Source organism: Oncorhynchus clarkii, chromosome 8, assembly GCF_045791955.1.
Source record: "Oncorhynchus clarkii lewisi isolate Uvic-CL-2024 chromosome 8, UVic_Ocla_1.0, whole genome shotgun sequence".
NCBI classification, from domain to species: domain Eukaryota; kingdom Metazoa; phylum Chordata; class Actinopteri; order Salmoniformes; family Salmonidae; genus Oncorhynchus; species Oncorhynchus clarkii.
In genome coordinates this window covers 2106503-2122869 of record NC_092154.1, presented here as the reverse complement: position 1 = coordinate 2122869, position 16367 = coordinate 2106503, and positions in this window count along the sequence as shown.

Genomic DNA, 16367 nt, shown 5'->3' with positions numbered 1-16367 from the left:
AGGAGAGGCGGAAGTGAGGAGGAGAGGCGGAAGGGAGGAGGAGAAGAGAAGAGGCGGAGAGGAGGAAGGGAGGAGGAGAGGCGGAAGAAAGGAGGAGAGGCGGAAGGGAGGAGGAGAGGAGGAGATGTGGAAGAGAGGAGGAGAGGCGGTAGGGAGTAGGAGAGGAAGAGAGGCGGAAGAGAGGAGGAGAGGAGGAAGGGAGCAGGAGAGGAAGAGAGGCGGAAGGGATGAGGAGAGGAGGAGAGGAGGAGAGGAGGAGAGGAGGAGAGACGGAAGGGAGGAGGAGAGGCGGAAGGGAGGAGGAGAGGCGGAAGGGAGGAGAGGCGGAAGAGAGTGGTCAAGTTAATTGTTCAGTACATGGGTTTTGAAATGTGAGTCAGTTTCTGAGCTACTTCTGTAAATGTTTTGGTTCCAGATTCCTGTGTACAGTACTGCTGTACTGGACTCGTTTGAAAAACATTGGTTCATTTTTTCCATCTAAATATGTCAGAGCAGTCGCCCACGCTAACCCACTACACTGCTGAGACAGTGATGTTGGTCTGATGCTGGTCATACAGTGAACCAGCCACTACGGTAGAGATCACTACAGATTCAGACAGTAGACTGGATACAGGGTTTGTACACTGTGCTGTATCTCTGCACTACAGTCTGTTATTCTTTCACTAAGGCAGGGGAAATGTTAGATTACAGTATAGTACAGTTGGCCATGTATCTCTGTTATGGCTAATACAGTATAGTTAATTGCAGTTGGTCCTGTCTGTCTATGTTGTTCTGACTCTGTAGATGGTAGACTGGGTACAGTACAGTGTTCTGTCTCTGTAGATGGTAGACTGGGTACGGTACAGTGTTCTGTCTCTGTAGATGGTAGACTGGGTACAGTACAGTGTTCTGTCTCTGTAGATGGTAGACTGGGTACAGTACAGTGTTCTGTCTCTGTAGATGGTAGACTGGGTACAGTACAGTGTTCTGTCTCTGTAGATGGTAGACTGGGTACAGACAGTACAGTGTTCTGTCTCTGTAGATGGTAGACTGGGTACAGTACAGTGTTCTGTCTCTGTAGATGATAGACTGGGTACAGTACAGTGTTCTGTCTCTGTAGATGGTAGACTGGGTACAGTACAGTGTTCTGTCTCTGTAGATGGTAGACTGGGTACAGTACAGTGTTCTGTCTCTGTAGATGGTAGACTGGGTACAGTAGAGTGTTCTGTCTCTGTAGATGGTAGACTGGGTACAGACAGTACAGTGTTCTGTCTCTGTAGATGGTAGACTGGGTACAGTACAGTGTTCTGTCTCTGTAGATGGTAGACTGGGTACAGACAGTACAGTGTTCTGTCTCTGTAGATGGTAGACTGGGTACAGTACAGTGTTCTGTCTCTGTAGATGGTAGACTGGGTACAGACAGTACAGTGTTCTGACTCTGTAGATGGTAGACTGGGTACAGTACAGTGTTCTGTCTATGTAGATGGTAGACTGGGTACAGTACAGTGTTCTGTCTCTGTAGATGGTAGACTGGGTACAGTACAGTGTTCTGTCTCTGTAGATGGTAGACTGGGTACAGTACAGTGTTCTGTCTCTGTAGATGGTAGACTGGGTACAGTACAGTGTTCTGTCTCTGTAGATGGTAGACTGGGTACAGTACAGTGTTCTGACTCTGTAGATGGTAGACTGGGTACAGTACAGTGTTCTGTCTCTGTAGATGGTAGACTGGGTACAGTACAGTGTTCTGACTCTGTAGATGGTAGACTGGGTACAGTACAGTGTTCTGACTCTGTAGATGGTAGACTGGGTACAGTACAGTGTTCTGTCTATGTAGATGGTAGACTGGGTACATTACAGTGTTCTGTCTCTGTAGATGGTAGACTGGGTACAGTACAGTGTTCTGTCTCTGTAGATGGTAGACTGGGTACAGTACAGTGTTCTTTCTCTGTAGATGGTAGAATGGGTACATTACAGTGTTCTGTCTCTGTAGATGGTAGACTGGGTACAGTACAGTGTTCTGTCTCTGTAGATGGTAGACTGGGTACAGTACAGTGTTCTGTCTCTGTAGATGGTAGACTGGGTACAGTACAGTGTTCTGTCTCTGTAGATGGTAGACTGGGTACAGCACAGTGTTCTGTCTCTGTAGATGGTAGACTGGGTACAGTACAGTGTTCTGTCTCTGTAGATGGTAGACTGGGTACAGTACAGTGTTCTGTCTCTGTAGATGGTAGACTGGGTACAGTACAGTGTTCTGACTCTGTAGATGGTAGACTGGGTACAGTACAGTGTTCTGTCTCTGTAGATGGTAGACTGGGTACAGTACAGTGTTCTGTCTCTGTAGATGGTAGACTGGGTACAGACAGTACAGTGTTCTGTCTCTGTAGATGGTAGACTGGGTACAGTACAGTGTTCTGTCTCTGTAGATGGTAGACTGGGTACAGACAGTACAGTGTTCTGACTCTGTAGATGGTAGACTGGGTACAGTACAGTGTTCTGTCTCTGTAGATGGTAGACTGGGTACAGTACAGTGTTCTGACTCTGTAGATGGTAGACTGGGTACAGTACAGTGTTCTGTCTCTGTAGATGGTAGACTGGGTACAGTACAGTGTTCTGTCTCTGTAGATGGTAGACTGGGTACAGTACAGTGTTCTGTCTCTGTAGATGGTAGACTGGGTACAGTACAGTGTTCTGTCTCTGTAGATGGTAGACTGGGTACAGTACAGTGTTCTGTCTCTGTAGATGGTAGACTGGGTACAGTACAGTGTTCTGTCTCTGTAGATGGTAGACTGGGTACAGTACAGTGTTCTGACTCTGTAGATGGTAGACTGGGTACAGTACAGTGTTCTGTCTCTGTAGATGGTAGACTGGGTACAGTACAGTGTTCTGTCTCTGTAGATGGTAGACTGGGTACAGTACAGTGTTCTGTCTCTGTAGATGGTAGACTGGGTACAGTACAGTGTTCTGTCTCTGTAGATGGTAGACTGGGTACAGTACAGTGTTCTGTCTCTGTAGATGGTAGACTGGGTACAGTACAGTGTTCTGTCTCTGTAGATGGTAGACTGGGTACAGACAGTACAGTGTTCTGTCTCTGTAGATGATAGACTGGGTACAGTACAGTGTTCTGTCTCTGTAGATGGTAGACTGGGTACAGTACAGTGTTCTGTCTCTGTAGATGGTAGACTGGGTACAGTACAGTGTTCTGTCTCTGTAGATGGTAGACTGGGTACAGTACAGTGTTCTGTCTCTGTAGATGGTAGACTGGGTACAGTACAGTGTTCTGTCTCTGTAGATGGTAGACTGGGTACAGTACAGTGTTCTGTCTCTGTAGATGGTAGACTGGGTACAGTACAGTGTTCTGACTCTGTAGATGGTAGACTGGGTACAGTACAGTGTTCTGTCTCTGTAGAGACTGGGTACAGTACAGTGTTCTGTCTCTGTAGATGGTAGACTGGGTACAGTACAGTGTTCTGTCTCTGTAGATGGTAGACTGGGTACAGTACAGTGTTCTGTCTCTGTAGATGGTAGACTGGGTACAGTACAGTGTTCTGTCTCTGTAGATGGTAGACTGGGTACAGTACAGTGTTCTGTCTCTGTAGATGGTAGACTGGGTACAGTACAGTGTTCTGTCTCTGTAGATGGTAGACTGGGTACAGTACAGTGTTCTGTCTCTGTAGATGGTAGACTGGGTACAGTACAGTGTTCTACAGTGTTCTGTCTCTGTAGATGGTAGACTGGGTACAGTACAGTGTTCTGTCTCTGTAGATGGTAGACTGGGTACAGTACAGTGTTCTGTCTCTGTAGATGGTAGACTGGGTACAGTACAGTGTTCTGTCTCTGTAGATGGTAGACTGGGTACAGTACAGTGTTCTGTCTCTGTAGATGGTAGACTGGGTACAGTACAGTGTTCTGTCTCTGTAGATGGTAGACTGGGTACAGTACAGTGTTCTGTCTCTGTAGATGGTAGACTGGGTACAGTACAGTGTTCTGTCTCTGTAGATGGTAGACTGGGTACAGTACAGTGTTCTGTCTCTGTAGATGGTAGACTGGGTACAGTACAGTGTTCTGTCTCTGTAGATGGTAGACTGGGTACAGTACAGTGTTCTGACTCTGTAGATGGTAGACTGGGTACAGTACAGTGTTCTGTCTCTGTAGATGGTAGACTGGGTACAGTACAGTGTTCTGTCTCTGTAGATGGTAGACTGGGTACAGTACAGTGTTCTGTCTCTGTAGATGGTAGACTGGGTACAGTACAGTGTTCTGTCTCTGTAGATGGTAGACTGGGTACAGTACAGTGTTCTGTCTCTGTAGATGGTAGACTGGGTACAGTACAGTGTTCTGTCTCTGTAGATGGTAGACTGGGTACAGTACAGTGTTCTGTCTCTGTAGATGGTAGACTGGGTACAGTACAGTGTTCTGTCTCTGTAGATGGTAGACTGGGTACAGACAGTACAGTGTTCTGTCTCTGTAGATGGTAGACTGGGTACAGTACAGTGTTCTGTCTCAGACTGGGTACAGTACAGTGTCTCTGTAGATGGTAGACTGGGTACAGTACAGTGTTCTGTCTCTGTAGATGGTAGACTGGGTACAGTACAGTGTTCTGTCTCTGTAGATGGTAGACTGGGTACAGTACAGTGTTCTGTCTCTGTAGATGGTAGACTGGGTACAGTACAGTGTTCTGTCTCTGTAGATGGTAGACTGGGTACAGTACAGTGTTCTGTCTCTGTAGATGGTAGACTGGGTGGTGTTCTGTCTCTGTAGATGGTAGACTGGGTACAGTACAGTGTTCTGTCTCTGTAGATGGTAGACTGGGTACAGTACAGTGTTCTGACTCTGTAGATGGTAGACTGGGTACAGTACAGTGTTCTGTCTCTGTAGATGGTAGACTGGGTACAGTACAGTGTTCTGTCTCTGTAGATGGTAGACTGGGTACAGTACAGTGTTCTGTCTCTGTAGATGGTAGACTGGGTACAGTACAGTGTTCTGTCTCTGTAGATGGTAGACTGGGTTCTGTCTCTGTAGATGGTAGACTGGGTACAGTGTTCTGTCTCTGTAGATGGTAGACTGGGACAGTACAGTGTTCTGTCTCTGTAGATGGTAGACTGGGTACAGTACAGTGTTCTGTCTCTGTAGATGGTAGACTGGGTACAGTACAGTGTTCTGTCTCTGTAGATGGTAGACTGGGTACAGTACAGTGTTCTGTCTCTGTAGATGGTAGACTGGGTACAGTACAGTGTTCTGTCTCTGTAGATGGTAGACTGGGTACAGTACAGTGTTCTGTCTCTGTAGATGGTAGACTGGGTACAGTACAGTGTTCTGTCTCTGTAGATGGTAGACTGGGTACAGTACAGTGTTCTGTCTCTGTAGATGGTAGACTGGGTACAGTACAGTGTTCTGTCTCTGTAGATGGTAGACTGGGTACAGTACAGTGTTCTGTCTCTGTAGATGGTAGACTGGGTACAGACAGTACAGTGTTCTGTCTCTGTAGATGGTAGACTGGGTACAGTACAGTGTTCTGTCTCTGTAGATGGTAGACTGGGTACAGTACAGTGTTCTGTCTCTGTAGATGGTAGACTGGGTACAGTACAGTGTTCTGTCTCTGTAGATGGTAGACTGGGTACAGACAGTACAGTGTTCTGTCTCTGTAGATGGTAGACTGGGTACAGTACAGTGTTCTGTCTCTGTAGATGGTAGACTGGGTACAGTACAGTGTTCTGTCTCTGTAGATGGTAGACTGGGTACAGTACAGTGTTCTGTCTCTGTAGATGGTAGACTGGGTACAGTACAGTGTTCTGTCTCTGTAGATGGTAGACTGGGTACAGTACAGTGTTCTGTCTCTGTAGATGGTAGACTGGGTACAGTACAGTGTTCTGTCTCTGTAGATGGTAGACTGGGTACAGTACAGTGTTCTGTCTCTGTAGATGGTAGACTGGGTACAGTACAGTGTTCTGTCTCTGTAGATGGTAGACTGGGTACAGTACAGTGTTCTGTCTCTGTAGATGGTAGACTGGGTACAGTACAGTGTTCTGTCTCTGTAGATGGTAGACTGGGTACAGTACAGTGTTCTGTCTCTGTAGATGGTAGACTGGGTACAGACAGTACAGTGTTCTGTCTCTGTAGATGGTAGACTGGGTACAGTACAGTGTTCTGTCTCTGTAGATGGTAGACTGGGTACAGTACAGTGTTCTGTCTCTGTAGATGGTAGACTGGGTACAGTACAGTGTTCTGTCTCTGTAGATGGTAGACTGGGTACAGACAGTACAGTGTTCTGACTCTGTAGATGGTAGACTGGGTACAGTACAGTGTTCTGTCTCTGTAGATGGTAGACTGGGTACAGTACAGTGTTCTGTCTCTGTAGATGGTAGACTGGGTACAGTACAGTGTTCTGTCTCTGTAGATGGTAGACTGGGTACAGTACAGTGTTCTGACTCTGTAGATGGTAGACTGGGTACAGTACAGTGTTCTGTCTCTGTAGATGGTAGACTGGGTACAGTACAGTGTTCTGTCTCTGTAGATGGTAGACTGGGTACAGTACAGTGTTCTGTCTCTGTAGATGGTAGACTGGGTACAGTACAGTGTTCTGTCTCTGTAGATGGTAGACTGGGTACAGTACAGTGTTCTGTCTCTGTAGATGGTAGACTGGGTACAGTACAGTGTTCTGACTCTGTAGATGGTAGACTGGGTACAGTACAGTGTTCTGTCTCTGTAGATGGTAGACTGGGTACAGTACAGTGTTCTGTCTCTGTAGATGGTAGACTGGGTACAGTACAGTGTTCTGTCTCTGTAGATGGTAGACTGGGTACAGTACAGTGTTCTGACTCTGTAGATGGTAGACTGGGTACAGTACAGTGTTCTGTCTCTGTAGATGGTAGACTGGGTACAGTACAGTGTTCTGTCTCTGTAGATGGTAGACTGGGTACAGTACAGTGTTCTGTCTCTGTAGATGGTAGACTGGGTACAGTACAGTGTTCTGTCTCTGTAGATGGTAGACTGGGTACAGACAGTACAGTGTTCTGTCTCTGTAGATGGTAGACTGGGTACAGTACAGTGTTCTGTCTCTGTAGATGGTAGACTGGGTACAGTACAGTGTTCTGTCTCTGTAGATGGTAGACTGGGTACAGTACAGTGTTCTGTCTCTGTAGATGGTAGACTGGGTACAGTACAGTGTTCTGTCTCTGTAGATGGTAGACTGGGTACAGTACAGTGTTCTGACTCTGTAGATGGTAGACTGGGTACAGTACAGTGTTCTGTCTCTGTAGATGGTAGACTGGGTACAGACAGTACAGTGTTCTGTCTCTGTAGATGGTAGACTGGGTACAGTACAGTGTTCTGTCTCTGTAGATGGTAGACTGGGTACAGTACAGTGTTCTGTCTCTGTAGATGGTAGACTGGGTACAGACAGTACAGTGTTCTGACTCTGTAGATGGTAGACTGGGTACAGTACAGTGTTCTGTCTCTGTAGATGGTAGACTGGGTACAGTACAGTGTTCTGTCTCTGTAGATGGTAGACTGGGTACAGTACAGTGTTCTGTCTCTGTAGATGGTAGACTGGGTACAGTACAGTGTTCTGACTCTGTAGATGGTAGACTGGGTACAGTACAGTGTTCTGTCTCTGTAGATGGTAGACTGGGTACAGTACAGTGTTCTGTCTCTGTAGATGGTAGACTGGGTACAGTACAGTGTTCTGTCTCTGTAGATGGTAGACTGGGTACAGTACAGTGTTCTGTCTCTGTAGATGGTAGATAGACTGGGTACAGTACAGTGTTCTGTCTCTGTAGATGGTAGACTGGGTACAGTACAGTGTTCTGTCTCTGTAGATGGTAGACTGGGTACAGTACAGTGTTCTGTCTCTGTAGATGGTAGACTGGGTACAGTACAGTGTTCTGTCTCTGTAGATGGTAGACTGGGTACAGTACAGTGTTCTGTCTCTGTAGATGGTAGACTGGGTACAGTACAGTGTTCTGTCTCTGTAGATGGTAGACTGGGTACAGTACAGTGTTCTGTCTCTGTAGATGGTAGACTGGGTACAGTACAGTGTTCTGACTCTGTAGATGGTAGACTGGGTACAGTACAGTGTTCTGTCTCTGTAGATGGTAGACTGGGTACAGACAGTACAGTGTTCTGTCTCTGTAGATGGTAGACTGGGTACAGTACAGTGTTCTGTCTCTGTAGATGGTAGACTGGGTACAGACAGTACAGTGTTCTGTCTCTGTAGATGGTAGACTGGGTACAGACAGTACAGTGTTCTGTCTCTGTAGATGGTAGACTGGGTACAGTACAGTGTTCTGTCTCTGTAGATGGTAGACTGGGTACAGTACAGTGTTCTGTCTCTGTAGATGGTAGACTGGGTACAGTACAGTGTTCTGTCTCTGTAGATGGTAGACTGGGTACAGTACAGTGTTCTGTCTCTGTAGATGGTAGACTGGGTACAGTACAGTGTTCTGTCTCTGTAGATGTTAGACTGGGTACAGTACAGTGTTCTGTCTCTGTAGATGGTAGACTGGGTACAGTACAGTGTTCTGTCTCTGTAGATGGTAGACTGGGTACAGTACAGTGTTCTGTCTCTGTAGATGGTAGACTGGGTACAGTACAGTGTTCTGTCTCTGTAGATGGTAGACTGGGTACACTGGGACAGTACAGTGTTCTGTCTCTGTAGATGGTAGACTGGGTACAGTACAGTGTTCTGACTCTGTAGATGGTAGACTGGGTACAGTACAGTGTTCTGTCTCTGTAGATGGTAGACTGGGTACAGACAGTACAGTGTTCTGTCTCTGTAGATGGTAGACTGGGTACAGTACAGTGTTCTGACTCTGTAGATGGTAGACTGGGTACAGTACAGTGTTCTGTCTCTGTAGATGGTAGACTGGGTACAGTACAGTGTTCTGTCTCTGTAGATGGTAGACTGGGTACAGTACAGTGTTCTGTCTCTGTAGATGGTAGACTGGGTACAGTACAGTGTTCTGTCTCTGTAGATGGTAGACTGTGTACAGTACAGTGTTCTGTCTCTGTAGATGGTAGACTGGGTACAGTACAGTGTTCTGTCCCTGTAGATGGTAGACTGGGTACAGTACAGTGTTCTGTCTCTGTAGATGGTAGACTGGGTACAGTACAGTGTTCTGTCTCTGTAGATGGTAGACTGGGTACAGTACAGTGTTCTGACTCTGTAGATGGTAGACTGGGTACAGTACAGTGTTCTGTCCCTGTAGATGGTAGACTGGGTACAGACAGTACAGTGTTCTGTCTCTGTAGATGGTAGACTGGGTACAGTACAGTGTTCTGTCTCTGTAGATGGTAGACTGGGTACAGTACAGTGTTCTGTCTCTGTAGATGGTAGACTGGGTACAGTACAGTGAGTGTTCTGTCTCTGTAGATGGTAGACTGGGTACAGACAGTACAGTGTTCTGACTCTGTAGATGGTAGACTGGGTACAGTACAGTGTTCTGTCTCTGTAGATGGTAGACTGGGTACAGTACAGTGTTCTGTCTCTGTAGATGGTAGACTGGGTACAGTACAGTGTTCTGTCTCTGTAGATGATAGACTGGGTACAGTACAGTGTTCTGACTCTGTAGATGGTAGACTGGGTACAGTACAGTGTTCTGTCTCTGTAGATGGTAGACTGGGTACAGTACAGTGTTCTGTCTCTGTAGATGGTAGACTGGGTACAGTACAGTGTTCTGACTCTGTAGATGGTAGACTGGGTACAGTACAGTGTTCTGTCTCTGTAGATGGTAGACTGGGTACAGTACAGTGTTCTGTCTCTGTAGATGGTAGACTGGGTACAGTACAGTGTTCTGACTCTGTAGATGGTAGACTGGGTACAGTACAGTGTTCTGTCTCTGTAGATGGTAGACTGGGTACAGTACAGTGTTCTGTCTCTGTAGATGGTAGACTGGGTACAGTACAGTGTTCTGTCTCTGTAGATGGTAGACTGGGTACAGTACAGTGTTCTGACTCTGTAGATGGTAGACTGGGTACAGTACAGTGTTCTGTCTCTGTAGATGGTAGACTGGGTACAGTACAGTGTTACAGTGTTCTGTCTCTGTAGATGGTAGACTGGGTACAGTACAGTGTTCTGTCTCTGTAGATGGTAGACTGGGTACAGTAGAGTGTTCTGTCTCTGTAGATGGTAGACTGGGTACAGACAGTACAGTGTTCTGTCTCCGTAGATGGTAGACTGGGTACAGTACAGTGTTCTGTCTCTGTATATGGTAGACTGGGTACAGACAGTACAGTGTTCTGTCTCTGTAGATGGTAGACTGGGTACAGTACAGTGTTCTGTCTCTGTAGATGGTAGACTGGGTACAGTACAGTGTTCTGTCTCTGTAGATGGTAGACTGGGTACAGTACAGTGTTCTGACTCTGTAGATGGTAGACTGGGTACAGTACAGTGTTCTGTCTCTGTAGATGGTAGACTGGGTACAGTACAGTGTTCTGTCTCTGTAGATGATAGACTGTGTACAGACAGTACAGTGTTCTGTCTCTGTAGATGGTAGACTGGGTACAGTACAGTGTTCTGTCTCTGTAGATGGTAGACTGGGTACAGTACAGTGTTCACTTCACTCCTCTTGTCAAGGTAATAGAGTTTACATCACAACCAGTGGAGCTTACAGTATAACAATGTAGATATCATTTTGTTATAGTCCTCAACTAGTTAGGGCATGAACTCTACTAGGTGTCAAACGCGTTCCACAGGGATGCTGGTCCATGTTGACTCCAATGCTTCCCACAGTTGTGTCAAGTTGGCTGGATGTCCTTTGGGTGGTGGACCATTCTTGATACACACAGGAAACTATTGAGTGTGAAAACCCCAGCAGCTTTGCAGTTCTTGACACTGGCACCTACTACCATACCCTGTTTATTATGATCCCCATTAGTTCCTGTCAAGGCAGCAGCTACTCTTCCTGGGGTTTATTATGGATCCCCATTAGTTCATGCCAAGGCAGCAGCTACTCTTCCTGGGGTTTATTATGGATCCCCATTAGTTCATGCCAAGGCAGCAGCTACTCTTCCTGGGGTTTATTATGGATCCCCATTAGTTCATGCCAAGGCAGCAGCTACTCTTCCTGGGGTTTATTATGGATCCCCATTAGTTCCTGCCAAGGCAGTAGCTACTCTTCCTGGGGTTTATTATGGATCCCCATTAGTTCCTGCCAAGGCAGCAGCTACTCTTCCTGGGGTTTATTATGGATCCCCATTAGTTCCTGCCAAGGCAGCAGCTACTCTTCCTGGGGTTTATTATGGATCCCCATTAGTTCATGCCAAGGCAGCAGCTACTTTTCCTGGGGTTTATTATGGATCCCCATTAGTTCCTGCTAAGGCAGCAGCTACTCTTCCTGGGGTTTATTATGGATCCCCATTAGTTCCTGCCAAGGCAGCAGCTACTCTTCCTGCGGTTTATTATGGATCCCCATTACTTCCTGCTAAGGCAGCAGCTACTCTTCATGGGGTTTATTATGATCCCCTTTAGTTCCTGCTAAGGCAGCAGCTACTCTTCCTGGGGTTTATTATGGATCACCATTAGTTCCTGCTAATGCAGCAGCTACTCTTCCTGTGGTTTATTATGGATCCCCATTAGTTCCTGCGAAGGCAGCAGCTACTCTTCCTGGGGTTTATTATGGATCCCCATTAGTTCCTGCTAAGGCAGCAGCTACTCTTCCTGGGGTTTATTATGGATCCCCATTAGTTCCTGCCAAGGCAGCAGCTACTCTTCCTGCGGTTTATTATGGATCCCCATTACTTCCTGCTAAGGCAGCAGCTACTCTTCATGGGGTTTATTATGATCCCCATTAGTTCCTGCTAAGGCAGCAGCTACTCTTCCTGGGGTTTATTATGGATCACCATTAGTTCCTGCTAATGCAGCAGCTACTCTTCCTGTGGTTTATTATGGATCCCCATTAGTTCCTGCGAAGGCAGCAGCTACTCTTCCTGGGGTTTATTATGGATCCCCATTAGTTCCTGCTAAGGCAGCAGCTACTCTTCCTGGGGTTTATTATGATCCCCATTAGTTCCTGCCAAGGCAGCAGCTACTCTTCCTGGGGTTTATTATGGATCCCCATTAGTTCCTGCTAAGGCAGCAGCTACTCTTCCTGGGGTTTATTATGGATCCCCATTAGTTCCTGCAAAGGCAGCAGCTACTCTTCCTGGGGTTTATTATGGATCCCCATTAGTTCCTGCTAAGGCAGCAGCTACTCTTCCTGGGGTTTATTATGATCCCCATTAGTTCCTGCCAAGGCAGCAGCTACTCTTCCTGGGGTTTATTATGGATCCCCATTAGTTCCTGCTAAGGCAGCAGCTACTCTTCCTGGGGTTTATTATGGATCCACATTAGTTCCTGCTAAGGCAGCAGCTACTCTTCCTGGGGTTTATTATGGATCCCCATTAGTTCCTGCTAAGGCAGCAGCTACTCTTCCTGGGGTTTATTATGGATCCCCATTAGTTCCTGCCAAGGCAGCAGCTACTCTTCCTGGGGTTTATTATGGATCCCCATTAGTTCCTGCTAAGGCAGCAGCTACTCTTCCTGGAGTTTATCATGGATCCCCATTAGTTCCTGCTAAGGCAGCAGCTACTCTTCCTGGGGTTTATTATGGTTCCCCATTAGTTCCTGCCAAGGCAGCAGCTACTCTTCCTGGGGTTTATTATGGATCCCCATTAGTTCCTGCTAAGTTAGCAGCTACTCTTCCTGGGGTTTATTATGGTTCCCCATTAGTTCCTGCCAAGGCAGCATCTACTCTTCCTGGGGTTTATTATGGATCCCCATTAGTTCCTGCTAAGGCAGCAGCTACTCTTCCTGGGGTTTATTATGGATCCCCATTAGTTCATGCCAAGGCAGCAGCTACTCTTCCTGGAGTTTATTATGGATCCCCATTAGTTCCTGCTAAGGCAGCAGCTACTATTCTTTGGGTTTATTATGGATCCCCATTAGTTCCTGCTAAGGCAGCAGCTACTCTTCCTGGGGTTTATTATGGATCCCCATTAGTTCCTGCTAAGGCAGCAGCTACTCTTTCTGGGGTTTATTATGGTTCCCCATTAGTTCCTGCCAAGGCAGCAGCTACTCTTCCTGGGGTTTATTATGGATCCCCATTAGTTCCTGGCAAGGCAGCAGCTACTCTTCCTGGGGTTTACTATGGATCCCCATTAGTTCCTGCTAAGGCAGCAGCTACTCTTCCTGGGGTTTATTATGGATCCCCATTAGTTCATGCCAAGGCAGCAGCTACTCTTCCTGGGGTTTATTATGGATCCCCATTAGTTCCTGCTAAGGCAGCAGCTACTCTTCCTGGGGTTTATTATGGATCCCCATTAGTTCCTGCCAAGGCAGCAGCTACTCTTCCTGTGGTTTATTATGGATCCCCATTAGTTCATGCCAAGGCAGCAGCTGCTCTTCCTGGGGTCCAGCAAAATGAATGCAGTTTATAAAATGTGTAAAAAAATACAATACGTTCACAGATTCACAATACACTGTGTGCCCTCAGGCCCATACCGCACCACATATCTACAGTACCGTGTGTGTGTGTGTGTGTGTGTGTGTGTGTGTGTGTGTGTGTGTGTGTTTGACAATGTTTGTGTTGCTTCACTGTCCCTGTTATTCCATTAAGTGTTTTTTTATTTGATTAGTTTTTTTTTATCTAATTTTACTGCTTGCATCAATTACTTGATGTGTAATAGATTTCCATGTAGCCATGTCTCTATGTAGCACTGTGGAATAGAGTTCCATGTAGTCATGGCTCTATGTAGTACTGTGGAATAGAGTTCCATGTAGTCATGGCTCTATGTAGTACTGTGGAATAGAGTTCCATGTAGTCATGGCTCTATGTAGTACTGTGGAATAGAGTTCCATGTAGTCATGGCTCTATGTGGTACTGTGTAATAGATTTCCATGTAGCCATGTCTCTATGTAGCACTGTGGAATAGAGTTCCATGTAGTCATGTCTCTATGTAGTACTGTGGAATAGATTTCCATGTAGCCATGTCTCTATGTAGCACTGTGGAATAGAGTTCCATGTAGTCATGGCTCTATGTAGTACTGTGGAATAGAGTTCCATGTAGTCATGGCTCTATGTAGTACTGTGGAATAGAGTTCCATGTAGTAATGTCTCTATGTAGTACTGTGTAATAGATTTCCATGTAGCCATGTCTCTATGTAGCACTGTGGAATAGAGTTCCATGTAGTCATGTCTCTATGTAGTACTGTGGAATAGAGTTCCATGTAGTCATGGCTCTATGTAGTACTGTGGAATAGAGTTCCATGTAGTCATGGCTCTATGTAGTACTGTGGAATAGAGTTCCATGTAGTCATGGCTCTATGTAGTACTGTGGAATAGAGTTCCATGTAGTCATGGCTCTATGTAGTACTGTGGAATAGAGTTCCATGTAGTCATGTCTCTAAGTAGTACTGTGGAATAGAGTTCCATGTAGTCATGTCTCTAGGTAGTATTGTGGAATAGAGTTCCATGTAGTCATGGCTCTATGTAGTACTGTGGAATAGAGTTCCATGTAGTCATGTCTCTAAGTAGTACTGTGGAATAGAGTTCCATGTAGTCATGTCTCTAGGTAGTACTGTGGAATAGGGTTCCATGTAGTCATGGCTCTATGTAGTACTGTGGAATAGAGTTCCATGTAGTCATGTCTCTAGGTAGTACTGTGGAATAGAGTTCCATGTAGTCATGGCTCTATGTAGTATTGTGGAATAGAGTTCCATGTAGTCATGGCTCTATGTAGTACTGTGGAATAGAGTTCCATGTAGTCATGGCTCTATGTAGTACTGTGGAATAGAGTTCCATGTAGTCATGTCTCTAAGTAGTACTGTGGAATAGAGTTCCATGTAGTCATGTCTCTAGGTAGTACTGTGGAATAGGGTTCCATGTAGTCATGGCTCTATGTAGTACTGTGGAATAGAGTTCCATGTAGTCATGTCTCTAGGTAGTACTGTGGAATAGAGTTCCATGTAGTCATGGCTCTATGTAGTACTGTGGAATAGAGTTCCATGTAGTCATGTCTCTATGTAGTACTGTGGAATAGAGTTCCATGATGTAGTCATGTCTCTAGGTAGTACTGTGGAATAGAGTTCCATGTAGTTCCATGATGTAGTCATGTCTCTAGGTAGTACTGTGGAATAGAGTTCCATGTAGTCATGTCTCTAGGTAGTACTGTGTATTATTATTGTAGTATTATTTACCTGGCTGCTTTGTTCTGACTCCACTTTTATTTACCTGGCTGCTTTGTCCTGACTCCACCTTTATTTACCTGTCTGCTTTGTCTTGACTTCTCCTTTGTATAATTAACTGGCTGCTTTGTCCTGACTCCAACTTTATTTACCTGGCTACTTTGTCCTGACTCCACCTTTATTTACCTGGCTACTTTGTCTTGACTCCACCTTTATTTACCTGGCTGCTTTGTCCTGACTCCACCTTTATTTACCTGGCTGCTTTGTCCTGACTCCACCTTTATTTACCTGACTACTCCTATGTATAATTAACTGGCTGCTTTTTCCTGACTCCACCTTTATTTACCTGGCTCTTCCATCCTGACTCCACCTTTATTTACCTGGCTGCTTTGTCCTGACTCCACCTTTATTTACCTGGCTGCTTTGTCCTGACTCCACCTTTATTTACCTGGCTGTTTTGTCCTGAAACCACCTTTATTTACCTGGCTACTTTGTCCTGACTCCACCTTTATTTACCTGGCTGCTTTGTCCTGACTCCACCTTTATTTCCCTGGCTGCTTTGTCCTGACTCCACCTTTATTTACCTGGCTCTTCCGTTCTGACTCCAACTTTATTTACCTGGCTGCTTTGTCCTGACTCCACCTTTATTTACCTGGCTGCTTTGTCCTGACTTCACCTTTATATACCTGGCTGCTTTGTCCTGACTCCACCTGTATTTACCTGGCTGCTTTGTCCTGACTACTCCTATGTATAATTAACTGGCTGCTTTGTCCTGACTCCACCTTTATTTACCTGGCTCTTCCATCCTGACTCCACCTTTATTTACCTGGCTGCTTTGTCCTGACTCCACCTTTATTGACCTGGCTGCTTTGTCCTGACTCCACCTTTATTTACCTGGCTGCTTTGTCCTGACTCCACCTTTATTTACCTGGCTGCGTTGTCCTGACTCCACCTTTATTTACCTGGCTGCTTTGTCCTGACTCCACCTTTATTTACCTGGCTGTTTTGTCCTGAATCCACCTTTATTTACCTGGCTGCTTTGTCCTGACTCCACCTTTATTTACGTGGCTGCTTTGTCCTGACTCCACCTTTATTTACCTGGCTGCTTTGTCATGACTCCACCTTTATTTACCTGGCTGCTTTGTCCTGACTCCACATTTATTTACCTGGCTGCTTTGTCCTGACTCCACCTTTATTTACCTGGCTGCTTTGTCCTGACTCCACCTTTATT